This window comes from Ranitomeya imitator, chromosome 10, assembly GCF_032444005.1.
Source record: "Ranitomeya imitator isolate aRanImi1 chromosome 10, aRanImi1.pri, whole genome shotgun sequence".
In the NCBI taxonomy this organism is placed as follows: domain Eukaryota; kingdom Metazoa; phylum Chordata; class Amphibia; order Anura; family Dendrobatidae; genus Ranitomeya; species Ranitomeya imitator.
In genome coordinates, this window is record NC_091291.1 from 77,999,058 (window position 1) to 78,019,869 (window position 20,812).

The 20,812-nt window shown below is 48.8% G+C and overlaps 1 pseudogene; it reads right to left on the reverse strand.

Moving 5' to 3' along the window:
* Positions 1–20,812, reverse strand: part of LOC138652206 (zinc finger protein 84-like) — a 77,934-nt pseudogene that overhangs the window by 51,725 nt on the left and 5,397 nt on the right.

Consider the following 20,812-nt stretch of genomic DNA (forward strand, 5'->3'; position numbering starts at 1 on the left):
GGTTTGGCCAGAAAGACTGGACACGGTCTTGTAGGGACAATATGAACACATTCAGCAGCACAAAATGGAGGGAAGGTACATTCATCCAATAAGACGTCAGGGTTCTAGGAAGCCAACAGCATCATTACCCTCTGCTTTCTCTCATTATAATATTTCTAAATTGTTAGCATATTCTAAGTATGCTGTCATTTGGCTTTGTAATTTACAGATCTGGGCAAGTAAGGGTCAATGTCTCCTAATCTCAGGGGGAGTAGATGGGTCTTCCAGATTAAAAGTTCTAGAGAAAAGGGCTTTCACAATTTCAAAAACTAATTTCAACAGTTTGAAGGAGAATGTTGTGGTCGACAGGCAAAATGGTGATCACACGATTGTGATACGGCCGGACTACACCTCTAATAAAGCATCCACAACTGGTGACTGAGAAGAATCTATGACTACTCTGTATTTAGTGAAATATTTAGAATTGAGAGTTCTCAGTGGTTGATACCTTTTAATGGCTAACTGAAAATTACATGGAAATTACAACCTTTACTACAAAAAGATGCTCGCTTACAATCCATTTTTTCCAGACCCCTCACTACTGTGTTTTAGGCAGCCCCCAAATCTAAGACTCATCATTGTCAGTCAAAAGCTCCCTTTACTCTCCAACAGCTGCAGGAACCTTTCCCTGCAACCAGAAAAAATGTAAAACCTGTCCATTTATAATGACCACGGACAAGATAAAGATCCCCAATTCACATCAGGACTACAAGATCCCAGGTACTTTCAGCTGCATCACCTCTAATGTGGTGTACCTAATCATATTGTACTAAATGTCCAACTGAGGATCTGTATGTAGGGGAGACAGGGCAAAAGCTTAGAACAAAGATGAATTCTCACCGCCACACAATAAGAGAAATAAGAATGGATCTACATGTGGCAAAACATTTTTTGTATCCCAGATCACAGCACCATGGACATGAGATTACTTGTATTAAAGGGTAATTTCAAATCTCAGAGAGATAAAAGGGTCTGGGAGTATAAACTCATGACAAACTTTGACACTCCCAGTGCAGGAATGAATGTGTCACATGGATTTATGTCTTTTTACATCAATTAAGGAATTTGCTCCTCAGACCTTGTGGGGGCATCACAACAAAGAACCAGACTCCAATCAGAGGACAATAAAACATTCCCACTCCTTATTTATGAACTGTTCCAATATTTATGGACACAAATGTTTATCACTCTTCCATAATGGTAGTTCCGCTTCACGTCACCTGTCTTATCTATGTCATTATTTTTGTGCTGTGTTGTGCATAAATATGTGATTCTTGAGATTTTGTATCAGTCTATGCCTGATGAAGATACCTGAATAGTCTTGAAAGCTTGCGATTTGTTACCATATTTTCAGTTAGCCATTAAAAGATATCAACCACTGAGGACTCTCAATTCTAAATATTTTTCTATCTACTGGCTAACATGGTACAAAGATATATATGTTTCATGTATTTAGTGGTCACTACTCACCTGGGCAGTTATGTGTAGTAATCTCCTCTTTACAACACTCATCACCCCTTACAAATGTCTCTGTACTTTTAATATTGGTGAGATCTTCATCCTGAAAGAGATATTGTAAAAGTCACAGACATATGGAGACGTCAAATCTATGATCAGCTCTAATTTTGCCATCTCCACCGTTCTCATTCCACAAGTATGAAACATATTATACTGGTGGATAATAGACGAGTGATCCCAAGACCTTCACAGCCGTCTAAACATCACAGAGGAGATCTCACAACATCTTCTGTCCACCTACCTGATGAACCTGAGGAACATTGGGATCTTCTTGTTTACAGTCCTGAGGAAGGAGAGGACGGGGACATTTCTCTGGCATTGATCTCTTACTGGATAGAACTGGAAGAAACAAATACAGGGACTTTATTTATTCTTTACAGATAATTATAGCCCGTGTGTATTTGGTTCTGTCTATTACCTGGTGATGTGAGCGGCTGGGATACCCCCATCATGAAGTCCTTGTACAGATCTTTGTGTCCTTCTAAATACTCCCACTCCTCCATGGAGAAATAGACAGCGACATCCTGACATCTTATAGGAATCTAACACATACAATGATACAGTCATCCCTCCGATCCCTACATACTGTTCCTGTATAATGTCCAAGCATTCCCAGTCACCTCTCCAGTCAGCAGCTCAATCATCTTGAAGGTGAGTTCTAGGATCTTCTGGTCATTGATGTCCTCATGTATCAGGGGGTGAGATGGACACTCCATGTTTGGGCTCAGGGGTCTTCCCCATCCCTCAGACACAGTGTCCTGACAGACTTCTCTAGAGGTCTTCTTCACTACTGTGTAATCCTGGTTATGGAGAGTCACATTAATAGATCTTACTACAGATATTTCCAGAGTCCTCACCTCTCCAGTTCTGTCCATCTGTTATTCCCATAGATAAGAATAATGTAATGTAATGTGATGTCATCATAATCTCTCACCTCTCCAGTAAGACGGAAGAGGATCTCTAGGGTAAGGTGTAATATTGTCTCCGTTATCTTGTTTCTGTCCATATCCATCGTTGATGGACGATTCTGAAAATGTATCTTAATATAGAAGATCTCCTCTGAGAGGTTCCGATATTGTAGAGACCCAAATGAGAATTCTGTGTAATAATACAATTACTAGAGTCAATAAGGGAAACACATCAAGAGAAAGACAGTGTATATGTTGTATTTTCTAGTTTTGCATGGACCGGAACATAAGTTGAATTGCTGACGAAGACGTCTCCTCCATGCTCCCAGCCACTGGCTAAGTAGGCCACTGCTTTGGCAACTGACTATCTGTATGAATCAAAAGTTCATTGTTACTGACTAGGAAATACAGAGACTGGCGGGGGACCCAAGCAGCAATGGTATTTTTTTAAATAATTTTAGAACATTCTGTTTTCTTCCCTGACATCTACTAATAAAACCTATAGATTTTAGGCCACAGACAACAAGCAGTTTCTTCCTCGGAGTCGGCAGCTGAATACGTTTCTCATAGACTCATCTTCCATAACGCTAATTCTCATCTCATTTACAGACACTGGAACCGACATTAGCAATACTGCAGGAGATATTCATTGCACGTGACATGAGAAGTAACTACTTCATAATGAGGACGACATCTCCATCTTCTACTACGGCTCAAGAGACATATTTGGCCAGAGTCAGTCACTGACTCCATCACCACCGCCTGCCTAACATTCACCTGTTTCCTGTGTTCCCCGCACTGTAATATTGTATCACGTTAGATGTCCTGTCTGATTTACCTACAGAAGTTTGAACGATTTGTAAAAGCTTGTTTGTAAGAACACACAGACATGAGTTATTTGACGCTAATATCTCCATGTACAGTGAGCTTTTTTTCTCTGGAAATGATTTTTTGCAGCATTTTCCCATAGACTTCCATATATTACACGAAAAACACACAAAAAAATGAGATGTTAAAACATTACAAAATATAATTGAGGAAGGAGGTTCTGTGGGAGCTTTACACTGTGTGTGGGGGGTGGTAGTACTGTGGGAATGTTATACTGTATGATGGGGGATGGTGGGACTGTGGGAACATTATACTGTGGGTGGAGGGATGACAGTACTGTGGGAATATTATACTGTGGGTGGGGGGATGATAGTACTGTGGGAACGTTATACTGTATGTGGGGAGATGGCGGGACTGCAAACATACTGTATGTTGGGGGATAGTGGGACTGTGGGAATATTATACCGTCTGGGGGATGGCGGTACTGTGGGAATGTTATACTATATGTTGGGGGATTTTGGGTCTGTGGGAACATTATACCGTCTGGGGGATGGCGGTACTGTGGGAACATTATACTGTGTGTGGGGAATGGCGGTAATGTGGGAACATTATACTGTGTGTGGGGGGATGGCAGTACTGTGGGAATGTTATACTACATGTGGGGGGATGGTGGGTCTGTGGGAACATTATACTGTGGGTGGGGGGGATGGCGGTACTGTGGGAACATTGTACTGTGTGTGGGAGGGTGGCGGCGGTACTGTGGGAACATTATAATGTGAGTGGGGGGTGACGGTACTGTGAGAATATTATACTGTGTGTGGGGGGAAGGCGGTACTGTGGGAACATTTTACTGTGTGTGGGAGGATGGCAGCGGTACTGTAGGAACATTATAATGTGAGTGGGGGATGGCAGTACTGTGGGAACATTATACAGTGTGCAGGTTTGTGGCGATACTATAGGAACATTATACTGTGTGTGAGGAGATGGCGGTACTGTGGGAAAATGATATTGTATGTTGGCGGATGGTAGTACTGTGCGTACATATAAACCTTAAAATTCAGATTTATTTATGTATATTAAAAACAAAAAGACCTAGAAAAAACCCTTATTGCACGACAATACTACAGATACACAGGTCTGGGATGTCAGACCAACTTATCAGAGGTCTGACCATACTAATCAGTAGATCCATTAATCGGCCACCTAATATATCTCCTCTTTTGCATGATTCATGATATATAAAAATAATAACAGTCAATTAATTACAATGCCAAGAAGGACATGTGGACTGAATTAGGTTATACCACATGTGGCTTATGAAGCCCCGAGATGTCCGGTATATATTCCCTGCCTAGCAGCTTAGGTTGGCACCCTAGATAATGAGGTTTTGGCGCCCCATCACTTTCCTTATATGCGCTTAACACAGCAAATGATACTAAGGAAACCTAAACAAGACAGTCATCAACTATCTTCTGATTGGAGTTATATAAAACATGATATCATATAAAGCATGAATCACTTATCATTTTGATGCTTATCAGTAGGGATTGCTTCTATGCCTCTGCCTCAATGCGTTTTTACTTTGATGGTTCATCAGGAGACCAACATTTTTTTGTTCATGAGAGGTACAGATGCTAAGCAGTGATCAAGAGCCCATTGTGGCATACCTGGGCTGAACATGCTGTGCATTTTAGTATGACTGTACAACTAGGTTCACACCCAATGTGAAGTCTGATAGTTTCTCCATCAAAGTCTCCAATATCCACATTCATAGTCCAGGTACGGAGAGAGTGAGCTTAAGGTATCGTCCCGGTGTACCATAGGGTGGCCCAACCCTTCACACCTTTTTCCTTCCCAACACCATTCCCACCTGACAAGTCTGAAGTTGGTTTCTTATTCGGCAATTTTTTCTTTTATGTTTTTTATAGGTTTAACAACAAAAAAAAGCATCACAATAATAAAAGACAATGCAGCGAGGTGCCCTGATGTGAATACACTTAAAAACAGCTACAAAAACAATAAAACAGGCACAAAAATGGGCATCAAAGTGGACACCAAAGAGCGTTGAAGAAAGGGTTAAATGATTTTGGGCCACTGATCTCACACTGCAGACATATAGAACAGGGCGCCCCACATCAAAACCAGTTCTCTCCAGCCTGGCCCAAATGGGTTATAGGCATCAGAACTGGCATCAAAATGGGCAGTCAATTTTGGAAATTTGAATAAGTAACTGGTGTTTTTAAGGGGTTAAATGACTTTGGGCCACTGATCTGACACTTAAAATACACAGATAGTGATGTCCTGCATCAAACGCAGGTCCCCCCAGCCTAGTCCAAATAGGTTCTGGGCACCAGAATTGGCATCAAAGGGGGCAAACAGACCATTTTCACATATTTATAATTGATGTTTTTAAGAGGATAAATTAATAACGGGTCCGGAGCCCACCTAAATTAGTAGAATCTTAAACATGCGCCATTTCTGGGGCGGCTGAGAGCTGATGTTTGTAGCCAAGGGGGTCAATATCCATGGCCCCTTCCTAGGCTATGAATATCAGCCAGCAGCTCTCTACATAGCCTTTTCTGGATATTAATTATAAGGGTACCCCACGTCATTTTTAGGGGGGCCACACTAGCTATTGAACCCGTACTACGCCCGGGTGGCGAGCATTTATATTGGTATATGGTCTCCATCCTGGTATGTGCTGCTCCATCCTGCGTCCCCATCCTGTCATGTGCTGCACCCATCCTGCGTCCCCATCCTGGTATGTGCTGCATCCATCCTGCGTCCCCATCCTGTCATGTGCTGCACCCATCCTGCGTCCCCATCCTGGTATGTGCTGCATCCATCCTGCGTCCCCATCCTGCATCCCCATCCTGTCATGTGCTGCACCCATCCTGCGTCCCCATCCTGTCATGTGCTGCACCCATCCTGCGCCCCCCATCTTGTCATGTGCTGCACCCATCCTGCGTCCCCACCCTAGTATGTGCTGCACCCATCCTGCGTCCCCATCCTGTCATGTGCTGCACCCTTCCTGCGTCCCCATCCTGTCATGTGCTGCACCCATCCTGCGTCCCCATCCTGTCATGTGCTGCACCCATCCTGCGCCCCCATCCTGTCATGTGCTGCATCCATCCTGCGTCCCCATCCTGTCATGTGCTGCACCCATCCTGAGTCCCCATCCTGTCATGTGCTGCACCCATCCTGCGTCCCCATCCTGGTATGTGCTGCATCCATCCTGCGTCCCCATCCTGCATCCCCATCCTGTCATGTGCTGCACCCATCCTGCGTCCCCATCCTGTCATGTGCTGCACCCATCCTGCGCCCCAATCCTGTCATGTGCTGCACCCATCCTGCGTCCCCATCCTGTCATGTGCTGCACCCATCCTGCGTCCCCATCCTGGTATGTGCTGCACCCATCCTGCGTCCCCATCCTGTCATGTCCTGCACCCATCCTGCGTCCCCATCCTGTCATGTGCTGCACCCATCCTGCGCCCCATCCTGTCATGTGCTGCACCCATCCTGCGTCCCCATCCTGTCATGTGCTGCACCCATCCTGCATCCCCATCCTGCGTCCCCATCCTGTCATGTGCTGCACCCATCTTGCGTCCCCATCCTGGTATGTTCTGCACCCATCCTGCGTCCCCATCCTGTCATGTGCTGCACCCATCCTGCGTCCCCATCCTGGTATGTGCTGCACCCATCCTGCGTCCCCATCCTGTCATGTGCTGCACCTATCCTGCGTCCCCTTCCTGTCATGTGCTGCACCCATCCTGCGTCCCCATCCTGGTATGTGCTGCACCCATCCTGCGTCCCCATCCTGGTATGTGCTGCACCCATCCTGCGTCCCCATCCTGTCATGTGCTGCACCCATCCTGCGTCCCCATCCTGGTATATGCTGCACCCATCCTGCATCCCCATCCTGGTATGTGCTGCACCCATCCTGCGTCCCCATCCTGCGTCACCATCCTCGTATGTGCTGCACCCATCCTGCGTCCCCATCCTGTCATGTGCTGCACCCATCCTGCGTCCCCATCCTGTCATGTGCTGCACCCATCCTGCGCCCCCCATCCTGTCATGTGCTGCACCCATCCTGCGTCCCCATCCTGGTATGTGCTGCACCCATCCTGTGTCCCCATCCTGTCATGTGCTGCACCCTTCCTGCGTCCCCATCCTGTCATGTGCTGCACCCATCCTGCGTCCCCATCCTGTCATGTGCTGAACCCATCCTGCGCCTCCATCCTGTCATGTGCTGCACCCATCCTGCGTCCCCATCCTGGTATGTGCTGCACCCATCCTGCGTCCCCATCCTGTCATGTGCTGCACCCTTCCTGCGTCCCCATCCTGTCATGTGCTGCACCCATCCTGCGTCCCCATCCTGTCATGTGCTGCATCCATCCTGCATCCCCATTCTGTCATGTGCTGCATCCATCCTGCATCCCCATTCTGTCATGTGCTGCACCCATCCTGCATCCCCATCCTGCGTCCCCATCCTGTCATGTGCTGCACCCATCCTGCGTCCCCATCCTGGTATGTGCTGCACCCATCCTGCGTCCCCATCCTGTCATGTGCTGCACCCATCCTGCGTCCCCATCCTGCATCCCCATCCTGTCATGTGCTGCACCCATCCTGCGTCCCCATCCTGTCATGTGCTGCACCCATCCTGCGCCCCAATCCTGTCATGTGCTGCACCCATCCTGCGTCCCCATCATGTCATGTACTGCACCCATCCTGCGCCCCCATCCTGTCATGTGCTGCACCCATCCTGCGTCCCCATCCTGGTATGTGCTGCACCCATCATGCGTCCCCATCCTGTCATGTCCTGCACCCATCCTGCGTCCCCATCCTGTCATGTGCTGCACCCATCCTGCGCCCCATCCTGTCATGTGCTGCATCCATCATGCGTCCCCATCCTGTCATGTGCTGCACCCATCCTGCATCCCCATCCTGCGTCCCCATCCTGTCATGTGCTGCACCCATCCTGCGTCCCCATCCTGGTATGTGCTGCACCCATCCTGCGTCCCCATCCTGTCATGTGCTGCACCCATCCTGCGTCCCCATCCTGGTATGTGCTGCACCCATCCTGCGTCCCCATTCTGTCATGTGCTGCACCTATCCTGCGTCCCCATCCTGTCATGTGCTGCACCCATCCTGCGTCCCCATCCTGGTATGTGCTGCACCCATCCTGCGTCCCCATCCTGGTATGTGCTGCACCCATCCTGTGTCCCCATCCTGTCATGTGCTGCACCCATCCTGCGTCCCCATCCTGGTATATGCTGCACCCATCCTGCATCCCCATCCTGGTATGTGCTGCACCCATCCTGCGTCCCCATCCTGCGTCCCCATCCTGGTATGTGCTTCAACCATCCTGCGTCCCCATCCTGGTATGTGCTGCACCCATCCTGCGTCCCCATCCTGTCATGTGCTGCACCCATCCTGCGTCCCCATCCTGTCATGTGCTGCACCCATCCTGCGTCCCCATCCTGTCATGTGCTGCACCCATCCTGCGTCCCCATCCTGCGTCCCCATCCTGCTATGTGCTGCAACCATCCTGCGTCCCCATCCTGGTATGTGCTGCAACCATCCTGCGTCCCCATCCTACGTCCCCATCCTGGTATGTGCTGCAACCATCCTGCGTCCCCATCCTGTCATGTGCTGCACCCATCCGGGGGCCTGAGCAGGCGGGGACACCGGCGCGCTGTGGGGGTCAGGTGCTGGTATCGCCGCCAGCTCAGGCCCCCCAGCACTTACTATACTCACCTGTCTGTCCCGTTCCAGCGCTGCGCGCCGCCATCTTCCCGGTCTCCTGGCTGTGACTGTTCAGTCAAAGGGCGGCGCCGGCGCGCATTAAGCGCGTCATCGCGCCCTCTGAACTGAAGGTCACAGGCCGAAGACCGGGAAGATGGCGGCGCGCAGCGGTGGAACGCAGGACAGGTGAATATGGCCGATACTCACCCTCCTGGCGGTCCCTGCTTCTCTGTTGGAGATCGCGGTGTGCGTTCAGTGTGAACGCACACGGCGATCTCCCAGGAGCGTCACTCTGTGAGGCCCAGACTTCGCCGGGGCTTGCGCGTGCGCAGTCTATAAAGGCTTCGGACAGAGTGACGCTCCCAGCGTTATATTATAGATATATACACGTGTGCCACTGATATATATATATATATATATATATATATATAGATATATATACACTGATTATATATATATATATATATATATATATATATATATATATATATCTCTATAATATAAAGCTGGGAGCGTCACTCTGTCCGAAGCCTTTACAGACTGCGCAGGCGCAAGCGCCGGCGCAGTCTGGGCCTCACAGAGTGACGCTCCTGGGAGATCGCGGTATGCGTTCACACTGAACGCACACCGCGATCTCCCGGGAGCGTCACTCTGTGAGGCCCAGACTGCGCCGGCGCTTGCGCCTGCGCAGTCTATAAAGGCTTCGGACAGAGTGACGCTCCCAGCGTTATATTATAGATATATACACATGTGTGCCACTGATATATAGATATATATATATATATCTATCTATATATATCTATATATATCTATATATATCTATATATATATATATATATATATATATATATACACTGATTATATATATATATATATATACAGTGGGGCAAAAAAGTATTTAGTCAGTCAGCAATAGTGCAAGTTCCACCACTTAAAAAGATGAGAGGCGTCTGTAATTTACATCATAGGTAGACCTCAACTATGGGAGACAAACTGAGAAAAAAAATCCAGAAAATCACATTGTTTGTTTTTTTAACATTTTATTTGCATATTATGGTGGAAAATAAGTATTTGGTCAGAAAAAAACAATCAAGATTTCTGGCTCTCACAGCCCTGTAACTTCTTCTTTAAGAGTCTCCTCTTTCCTCCACTCATTACCTGTAGTAATGGCACCTGTTTAAACTTGTTATCAGTATAAAAAGACACCTGTGCACATCCTCAAACAGTCTGACTCCAAACTCCACTATGGTGAAAACCAAAGAGCTGTCAAAGGACACCAGAAACAAAATTGTAGCCCTGCACCAGGCTGGGAAGACTGAATCTGCAATAGCCAACCAGCTTGGAGTGAAGAAATCAACAGTGGGAGCAATAATTAGAAAATGGAAGACATACAAGACCACTGATAATCTCCCTCGATCTGGGGCTCCACGCAAAATCCCACCCCGTGGGGTCAGAATGATCACAAGAACGGTGAGCAAAAATCCCAGAACCATGCGGGGGGACCTAGTGAATGAACTGCAGAGAGCTGGGACCAATGTAACAAGGCCTACCATAAGTAACACACTACGCCACCATGGACTCAGATCCTGCAGTGCCAGACGTGTCCCACTGCTTAAGCCAGTACATGTCCGGGCCTGTCTGAAGTTTGCTAGAGAGCATTTGGATGATCCAGAGGAGTTTTGGGAGAATGTCCTATGGTCTGATGAAACCAAACTGGAACTGTTTGGTAGAAACACAACTTGTCGTGTTTGGAGGAAAAAGAATACTGAGTTGCATCCATCAAACACCATACCTACTGTAAAGCATGGTGGTGGAAACATCATGCTTTGGGGCTGTTTCTCTGCAAAGGGGCCAGGACGACTGATCCGGGTACATGAAAGAATGAATGGGGCCATGTATCGTGAGATTTTGAGTGCAAACTTCCTTCCATCAGCAAGGGCATTGAAGATGAAACGTGGCTGGGTCTTTCAACATGACAATGATCCAAAGCACACCGCCAGGGCAACGAAGGAGAGGCTTCGTAAGAAGCATTTCAAGGTCCTGGAGTGGCCTAGCCAGTCTCCAGATCTCAACCCTATAGAAAACCTTTGGAGGGAGTTGAAAGTCCGTGTTGCCAAGCGAAAAGCCAAAAACATCACTGCTCTAGAGGAGATCTGCATGGAGGAATGGGCCAACATACCAACAACAGTGTGTGGCAACCTTGTGAAGACTTACAGAAAACGTTTGACCTCTGTCATTGCCAACAAAGGATATATTACAAAGTATTGAGATGAAATTTTGTTTCTGACCAAATACTTATTTTCCACCATAATATGCAAATAAAATGTTAAAAAAACAGACAATGTGATTTTCTGGATTTTTTTTTCTCAGTTTGTCTCCCATAGTTGAGGTCTACCTATGATGTAAATTACAGACGCCTCTCATCTTTTTAAGTGGTGGAACTTGCACTATTGCTGACTGACTAAATACTTTTTTGCCCCACTGTATATATATATATATATATATCTCTATCTATAATATAACGCTGGGAGCGTCACTCTGTCCGAAGCCTTTATAGACTGCGCAGGCGCCGGCGAAGTCTGGGCCTCACAGAGTGACACTCCCGGGAGATCGCGGTATGCGTTCACAGTGAACGCACACCGCGATCTCCAACAGAGAAGCAGGGACCGCCAGGAGGGTGAGTATCGGCTATATTCACCTGTCCTGCGTTCCACCGCTGAGCGCCGCCATTTTCCCGGTCTTCGGCCTGTGACCTTCAGTTCAGAGGGCGCGATGACGTGCTTAATGCGCGCCGACGCTGCCCTCTGACTGAACAGTCACAGCCAGGAGACCGGGAAGATGGCGGCGCCCAGCGGTGGAACGGGACAGACAGGTGAGTATAGTAAGTGCTGGGGGGCCTGAGCTGGCGGCGATACCGGCACCTGACCCCCACAGCGCGCCGGTGTCCCCGCCTGCTCAGGCCCCCGGATGGGTGCAGCACATGACAGGAGGGGGAGGGAGGATGGTTGCAGCACATACCAGGATGGGGACGCAGGATGGTTGCAGCACATACCAGGATGGGGACGCAGGATGGTTGCAGCACATTCCAGGATGGGGACGCAGGATGGTTGCAGCACATACCAGAATGGGGACGCAGGATGGGGACGCAGGATGGTTGCAGCACATACCAGGATGGGGACGCAGGATGGGGACGCAGGATGTTTGCAGCACATACTAGGATGGGGACGCAGGATGGGGACGCAGGATGGTTGCAGCACATACCAGGATGGGGACGCAGGATGGTTGCAGCACATACCAGGATGGGGACGCAGGATGGTTGCAGCACATGACAGGATGGGGACGCAGGATGGTTGCAGCACATACCAGGATGGGGACGCAGGATGGGGACGCAGGATGGTTGCAGCACATACCAGGATGGGGACGCAGGATGGTTGCAGCACATACCAGGATGGGGACGCAGGATGGGGACGCAGAATGGTTGCAGCACATACCAGGATGGGGACACAGGATGGGGACGCAGGATGGTTGCAGCACATACCAGGATGGGGACGCAGGATGGGGACGCAGGATGGTTGCAGCACATACCAGGATGGGGACGCAGGATGGTTGCAGCACATACCAGGATGGGGACGCAGGATGGTTGCAGCACATGACAGGATGGGGACGCAGGATGGTTGCAGCACATACCAGGATGGGGACGCAGGATGGGGACGCAGGATGGTTGCAGCACATACCAGGATGGGGACGCAGGATGGTTGCAGCACATACCAGGATGGGGACGCAGGATGGGGACGCAGGATGGTTGCAGCACATACCAGGATGGGAACGCAGGATGGGGACGCAGGATGGTTGCAGCACATACCAGGATGGGGACGCAGGATGGGGACGCAGGATGGTTGCAGCACATACCAGGATGGGGACGCAGGATGGGTGCAGCACATACCAGGATGGGGACGCAGGATGGGTGCAGCACATGACAGGATGGGGACGCAGGATGGGTGCAGCACATACCAGGATGGGGACGCAGGATGGGGACGCAGGATGGGTGCAGCACATACCAGGATGGGGACGCAGGATGGGTGCAGCACATGACAGGATGGGGACGCAGGATGGGTGCAGCACATGACAGGATGGGGACGCAGGATGGGTGCAGCACATGACAGGATGGGGGCGCAGGATGGGTGCAGCACATGACAGGATGGGGACGCAGGATGGGTGCAGCACATGACAGGATGGGGACGCAGGATGGGTGCAGAACATGACAGGATGGGGATGCAGGATGGGGACGCAGGATTGGTGCAGCACATACCAGGATGGGGACGCAGGATGGGTGCAGCACATGACAGGATAGGGGCGCAGGAAGGGTGCAGCACATGACAGGATGGGGACGCAGGATGGGTGCAGCACATGACAGGATGGGGACGCAGGATGGAGCAGCACATACCAGGATGGAGACCATATACCAATATAAGTGCTTGCCACCCGGGCGTAGAACGGGTTCAATAGCTAGTATATATATATATATATATATATATATATATATATATATATATTTATATATATATATATATATATATATATATATATATATATACATACACACCAACACACACTGCTCAAAAAAATAAAGGGAACACTTTTAACAACAAAATATAACTCCGAGTAAATCAAACTTCTATGAAATCAAACTGTCCACTTAGGAAGCAACACTGTTTGACAATCAAGTTCACATGCTGTTGAGCAAATGGAATAGACAACTGATGGAAATTATTGGCAATTATCAAGACACACGCAATAAAGGAGTGGTTCTGCAGGTGGGGACCGCAGACCATATCTCAGTACCAATGCTTTCTGGCTGATGTTTTGGTCACTTTTGAATGTTGGTTCTGCTTTCACACTCATGGTAGCATGAGATGGACTTTACAACCCACACAAGTGGCTAAGGTAGTGCAGCTCATCCAGGATGGCACATCAAAGCGAGCTGTGGCAAGGTTTCCTGTGTAGTAGTAGCATAGTGTCCAGAGTCTGGAGGCGCTACCAGGAGACGGACCAGTACACCAGGAGACATGGAGGGGGCCATAGGAGGGCAACAACCCAGCAGCAGGACCGCTACCTCACCCTTTGTGCAAGAAAGAACAGGAGGAGCACTGCCAGAGCCCTGCAAAATTACATCCAGCAGGCCACAAATGTGCAGGTGTCTGCACAAATGGTTAGAAACCTACTCCATGAGGATGGTCTGACTGCTCAACGTCCACAGATGGGGGTTGTGCTCACAGCCCAACACCGTGCAGGAAGATAGGCATTTGCCACAGAACACCATGATTGTCAAATTCGCCACTTTCACCCTGTGCTCTACACAGATGAAAACAGGTTCACACTGAGCACACGTGACAGAGTCTGGAGACACCATGGAGAGTGATCTGCTGCCTGCAACATCCTTCAGCATGACCGGTTTTGCAGTGGGTCAGTATTGGTGTGGGGTGGCATTTCTTTGGAGGACCGCACAGCCCTCCATGTGCTCGCCAGAGGTAGCCTGACTGCCATTAGGCACCGAGATAAGATCCTCAGACCCCTTGTGAGACAATATGCTGGTGCGGTTGGCCCTGGGTTCCTCCTAATTCAGGACAATGCCAGACCTCATGTGGCTGGAGTGTGTCAGCAGTTCCTGCAAGATGAAGGCATTGAAGCTATGGACTGGCCCGCCCGTTGCCCAGACCTGAATCCGATTGAACACATCTGGGACATCATGTCTCGCACCATCCACCAACGTCACGTTGCACCACAGACTGTCCAGGAGTTGGCGGATGCTTTAGTCCAGGTCTGGGAGGAGATCCCTCAGGAGACCATCCACCGCCTCATCAGGAGCATGCTCAGGCGTTACAGGGAGGTCATACAGGCACGTGGAGGCCACACACACTACTGAGCATCATTTCCTTGTTTTAAGGCATTTCCACTGAAGTTGGATCAGCCTGAAATTTGATTTTCTACTTTGATTTTGATTATCATTCCAAATCCAGACCTCCATGGGATATTGATTTTGATTTACATTGATCATTTTTATGTTTTATTATTCTCAACACATTCCACTATGTAATGAATAAAGACTTGCAACTGAAATATTTTATTCAGTGATATCTAGGATATGGTACTTTAGTGTTCCCTTTATTTTTTTTAGCAGTATGTATACATATATGTGTTTTGAAGAATATTTTGTTTTAAAACTATGTCTAAATGATTTAGAACATTTCTCTATGTAGAATCTCATGTTACAATCGCATTGCAGTCAGATATAAATCTGATGCTAGGTGTGAAAAGTCGGATTGTACTCTCATAAAAAAAAACGCATGACACTCACATGACACTCGCATTACACTCGTCCGACTCTCCTGCATCAAAATCGGAATGATTTTAAATCGCTAGTGTGTCTCCAGCCTGCGTATGTAATGGTGGTGTGATATCAATTGCCCAAGGACATTCAACCCCTTAAAAAAATCAGTTAGGCTAGGTTTACATTTGCTGTCGCGTCTGCAGCGTATTGTCCACAACCGCAAAAGCATGCAAAAACGCATGATAACGCAGCGTTTTTTATCCACATCAGCTTATGCATGACAGCAAAAAAAAGCAGCGTTTGCATGCGTTTTTACATGCGTTTGCGCTTTATATGCGCATGTGAGTCGCCCGCCAGTGCAGGTCCTCAAAACCTGCATCCTCCTGGACTGGAGGCCAGCTGGATCTTCTCCATTGGGGCCCTTGCATGGACCGCACAATTTTGGTTTAGGGCATAGTCCCGTATACTGTCCTGCACCCTCTGTTTACATCCAATGAATCTCATTTTTACTATTGCTGCAGTGCAAGTGTCAAAAGTGTCCTAAAGTTTGGCATATATCTGCTTACCTGTTCCTTTTTCAATATCTGGCCAGGATTTTACTTCTCTTTGTGCTGTACCATTTAATTGGCCAGTTAGGATGCTGACTTTTGTTGTTCCAACAGGGGGTACACCTGAAATAAGCTGCAGAGTCTTTCTTTAAAGGGAACCTGTCACCCCCAAAATCGAAGGTGAGCTAAGCCCACCGGCATTAGGGCTTATCTACAGCATTCTGTAATAATGTAGATAAGCCCCCGATGTATCCTGAAAGATGAGGAAAAGAGGTTATATTATATTCACCCAGGGGCAGTCCCGGTTCTGTTCTGGTCCGATGGGCATTGCGGTCTGGGGCCTCCCATCTTCTTACGATGATGTCCTCTTGTTGTCTTCAGGCTGCGGCTCTGGCACAGGCGTACTTTGTCTGCCCTGTTGAGTGCAGAGCAAAGTACTGAAGTGCGCAGGGGCCGGGCCTCTCTGACCTTTCCCGGCGCCTGCACACTGCAGTACTTTGCTCTGCCCTCAACAGGGCAGACAAACTACGCCTGCGCCGGAGCCGCAGCGTGAAGACAAGAAGAGGACATCATCGTAAGAAGATGGGAGGCCCTGGACCACGTCGCTCATCGGACCAGAACAGAACCGGGACCTCCCCTGGGTGAGTATAATCAAACCTCTTTTTCTCATCTTTCAGGATACATCGGGGGCTTATCTACAGCATTACAGAATGCTGTAGATAAGCCTCTGATGCCGGTGGGCTTAGCTCACCTTCGATTTTGGGGGTGACAGGTTCCCTTTAAAGTCATTGAGGGTGTGGGGCTCCCCTGATTATTGTAGCAGCCAGGCCGCTCCTGGTATATAGTGCACGGATAGCGGCACAATAGGAGCGGTTACTGTGGCTGGGTCTGGCCTATTTCCAGGAGCTGCGGGCACTCCAGGGATTGGTGGCTTTATGGGGCCAGCGGCTGCGTCCACTGCTGGGCCTGGGGGCATCATGGGACCTGCAGCTGCGACCACCGCTGGGCCTGGGGACATCATGGGACCTGCAGCTGCGACCACCGCTGGGCCTGGGGGCATCAAGGGACTTGCGGCTGCGACCACCGCTAGTTCTCCTCCCAAGTCCGACATTTCCATTCCCCCGTGCTAACCTTCAGTTTTGCTGACGTCTCTCCTCCAGAGTCTGTAGCAGTTCCTCCTGTGCTCGGTTAGTCACTCTTTCCGATACTCCGTCCAGGTCTTTGCAGTGTCTTCACTTGCGGTTCTCCTGCGCTGCGTCCTCCCTTGCGGCTCTCACTTCAGGCTCTGCACACAATGGCACACCCCTCTTTTCCTGCGATCCTCGCGGCGCTCTTTCTGGCGGCTGTTTTTTTCCGGTTATTTTGAAAATAAAGTGCGCGCACCGTGTGGCGCAGTTATAGCAATGTTTTGATGGCGATGTTTTAAAAGCTCATTAGAAGTCTCTCTAGTTTCGCAATAAATCACAGTCTCTTAGGTGTACAAGACCTGTTTGCTGGGTCAGTCCAACCTGTTCGAGATGCCAAAACGTAACGCCCGCCAGGGCCGTGGGATACTTGGTACCGGGTCCGGTACTTAAAGGGATGTATCACGGCAGTGGCGACCCGATCCGTGGCCCTGGGCGCCCATGTTAAAGGGAAAGTCTTTGTAAAGGGGTTTTTGAAATAAAGAAAGTTCATGACGCCACCTGTGTTATTCGGTCCGAGGTGACCAACGCTGTTAAAAGGGATCCTCTGGGGTGATGTTATGGCAGCCAGATGGTATAACTTCCCACAGGTGAAGTAGGTCCCCAGGGCTCCCGGTGAATAGATGGAGGATGGTGAGTGGTGCAGTAAAGAACGAAGGACGCAGTTGTGCAGTCTTTTTTACTAGTTTACTGATGGTTGCAGGCAGCCACAGTCCAGGGCACCAGATCACAGGTACAGGCAGGGTCCGGCCGGCTTGGAAGCGAGTTCAGAGTTCAGCTTTACCAGGTGGAGTTAAAAGCCTTCCTTCTAGCGCTGTGGTGTAGTTCCTTACTGCCTATGGCTTCTTAGCAAGGACCTCTCAGTTATCTCTGTCCTTTATTGAAGTGGGACACACACCCGTATAACAGGTGACTCGTGCCTTTTTACAGGGTCTCTGTCATGACCCGGGCTCTATGTGTCACTGTGTCTCCTGGGCATTAGGGCAGACAGGTTACGTGTTGTCTAGCTGTCCTACCGGTTTCTGCTGTGCCTCCTAGAGTATGATAACCTCGGTCTTCCGGTTACCGGTATCCGCGCTCTATCAGGGAGGTAGCCCTCTCGCAGCTATTCTCCCTTGTTGTCACTCTCCTGTGCTTCACTCTCCGGCACGTTCACTAAAAGCTGTTCTTCCTCCTGTATATCGCTATTCAGGGGCTACAGCACTTCAGGCTGTACGGCCCCTCACTCATCCTTCTGCCTCAAGACTGCTCCAGTTTGCTGTCTGGCACCAACTGTCTAACTCTTCCTAACTCCTCCTCCAGACCAGAGAGAGCAGCTCCCCTGAAGTTGAGTGTAGGGCTCCCCCTTCTGGCCTGGATTCAGAATGGTGTTGTATGTGCTAATTAACTGTTAAGAGGAATCTTACATCACTCTCCCCATGAGGAAAGCAATGCCACTGTGACAACCAGGACCCTGGGGCATCACACATGCGTTTGATATTTCCAGGAGGGCGTGTCCCAATGGGCGTGTCTAAATCAGTTCCTGGACATGCGCAGTCTGAAGTACCCAAGCGTCTCGAACATATGCGTACGCAAAGACATGCGCACGCATGCGATCCCATAGACAATGCGTTTTTTTAAACGCACTCATCCGCATGCTCATGCCTGCGCATATTTGATGGAAACTGGATGCCTCAAAAATTCCAACATGGTGCATTAGCCGTGCCCAACCGCACAGTGCGAAAAAACGCATGCGTAAGCAAATGCGGGCGAACGCATTCACCTGCGTCTACAATGTTATAGATAGGAAATCAAGATGTATGCGGATGTATGCGTCAGAAACAATGCGGACATAACCGCAAATGTGAAACTAGCCTTACTTATTCAAATCATCAAAATCGATGCCAATTCTCATGGCCAGAACTCATTTTGGAAAAGCTAAAGTGACATGAATTTCATGTCAAAATGCATGTAACAATGGTGTCAGGTCAGTGGCCCAAAGGCATTTAACCCCTTAAAAAAATCACTTATTCAAATCTGTGAAAATCAATCGTCTGTTTGCCCACTTTAATGCCAGTTCTGATACACAGAACACATTTGGGCCAGGCTGGAGGGACCTGGGTTTGATGCACGGCATCACTATCTGTGTATTTTAAGTGTCAGATTAGTGGCCCAAAGTCAATTAACCCTTAAAAACACAAGTTACTTATGTAAAATTGACTGCCTACGTTGATGCCAGTTCTGATGCCCAGAATCCATTTGGGCCAGGCTGGAGGGACCTGGGTTTGATGCAGGGCATCGCTTTCTGTGTATTTTAACCTCTTTCTGACATGTGACGTACTATCCCATCGAGGTGGGGTGGGCCCGTATGACCACCGACGGGATAGTACGTCATAGCGATCGGCGGCCGGGTGTCAGCTGACTATCGCTGCTGACATTCGGCACTATGTGCCAGGAGTGGTCACGGACCGCCCCGGCACATTAACCCCCAGCACACTGGGATCAAACATGATCGCAGTGTTCCGGCGGTATAGGGAAGCATCGCGCAGGGAGGGGGCACCCTGCGGGCTTCCCTGAGACCCTGGAGCAACGCTCCTTCCCTTCCGTGCTCTGCCATGCCCTTAAACGGTGGTTCCCCCCCCACATATGGGGTATCAGCGTACTCAGGACAAATTGGACAACAACTTTTGGGGGTCCAATTTCAACTGTTACCCTTGGAAAAATACAAAACTGGGGGCTAAAAAATAATTTTTGTGGAAAATTTTTTTTTTTTATTTTCACGGCTCTGCGTTATAAACTGTAATGAAACACTTAGGGGTTCAAAGTTCTCACAACACATCTAAATAGGTTCCTTGGGGGGTCTACTTTCCAATATGGGGTCACTTGTGGGGGGTTTCAACGTTTAGGCATATCAGTGGCTCTCTAAACGCAACATGGCGTCCCATCTCAATTCCAGTCAATTTTGCATTGAAAAGTCAAACGGCGCTCCTTCCCTTCCGAGCTCTCCCATGCACCCAAACAGTGGTTTACCCCCACATATGGGGTATCAGCGTACTCAGGACAAATTGTACAACTTTTGGGGTCCAATTTCTTCTCTTACCCTTGGGAAAATAAAAAATTGGGGGCGAAAAGATCATTTTTGTGAAAAAATATGATTTTTAATTTTTATGGCTCTGCATTATAAACTTCTGTGAAGCACATGGTGGGTCAAAGTGCTCACCACACATCTAGATAAGTTCCTTAGGGGGTCTACTTTCCAAAATGGTGTCACTTGTGGGGAGTGTCAATGTTTAGGCACATCAGTGGCTCTCCAAACGCAACATGGCGTCCCATCTCAATTTTGCATTGAAAAGTCAAACGGCGCTCCTTCCCTTCCGAGCTCTCCCATGCGCCCAAACAGTGGTTTACCCCAACATATAATCAGCGTACTCAGGACAAATTTTACAACAACTTTTGGCATCCATTTTCTCCTGTTACCTTTGTGTTATGAAAGGTAATTCAGTACCACAATGGACATAGAGGTCAGCGCACATACAGTGACCTGGCAATAACCCAAAAAACAAGAACGAGCTCTGAGACGTGGGAACTCTGTTGACCGCAATCCCTAATCCTCTCCAACAACACTAAAGGCAGCCGTGGATTGCGCCTAACGCTCCCTATGCAACTCGGCACGGCCTGAGAAACTAGCTAGCCTGAAGATAGAAAATAAGCCTACCTTGCCTCAGAGAAATACCC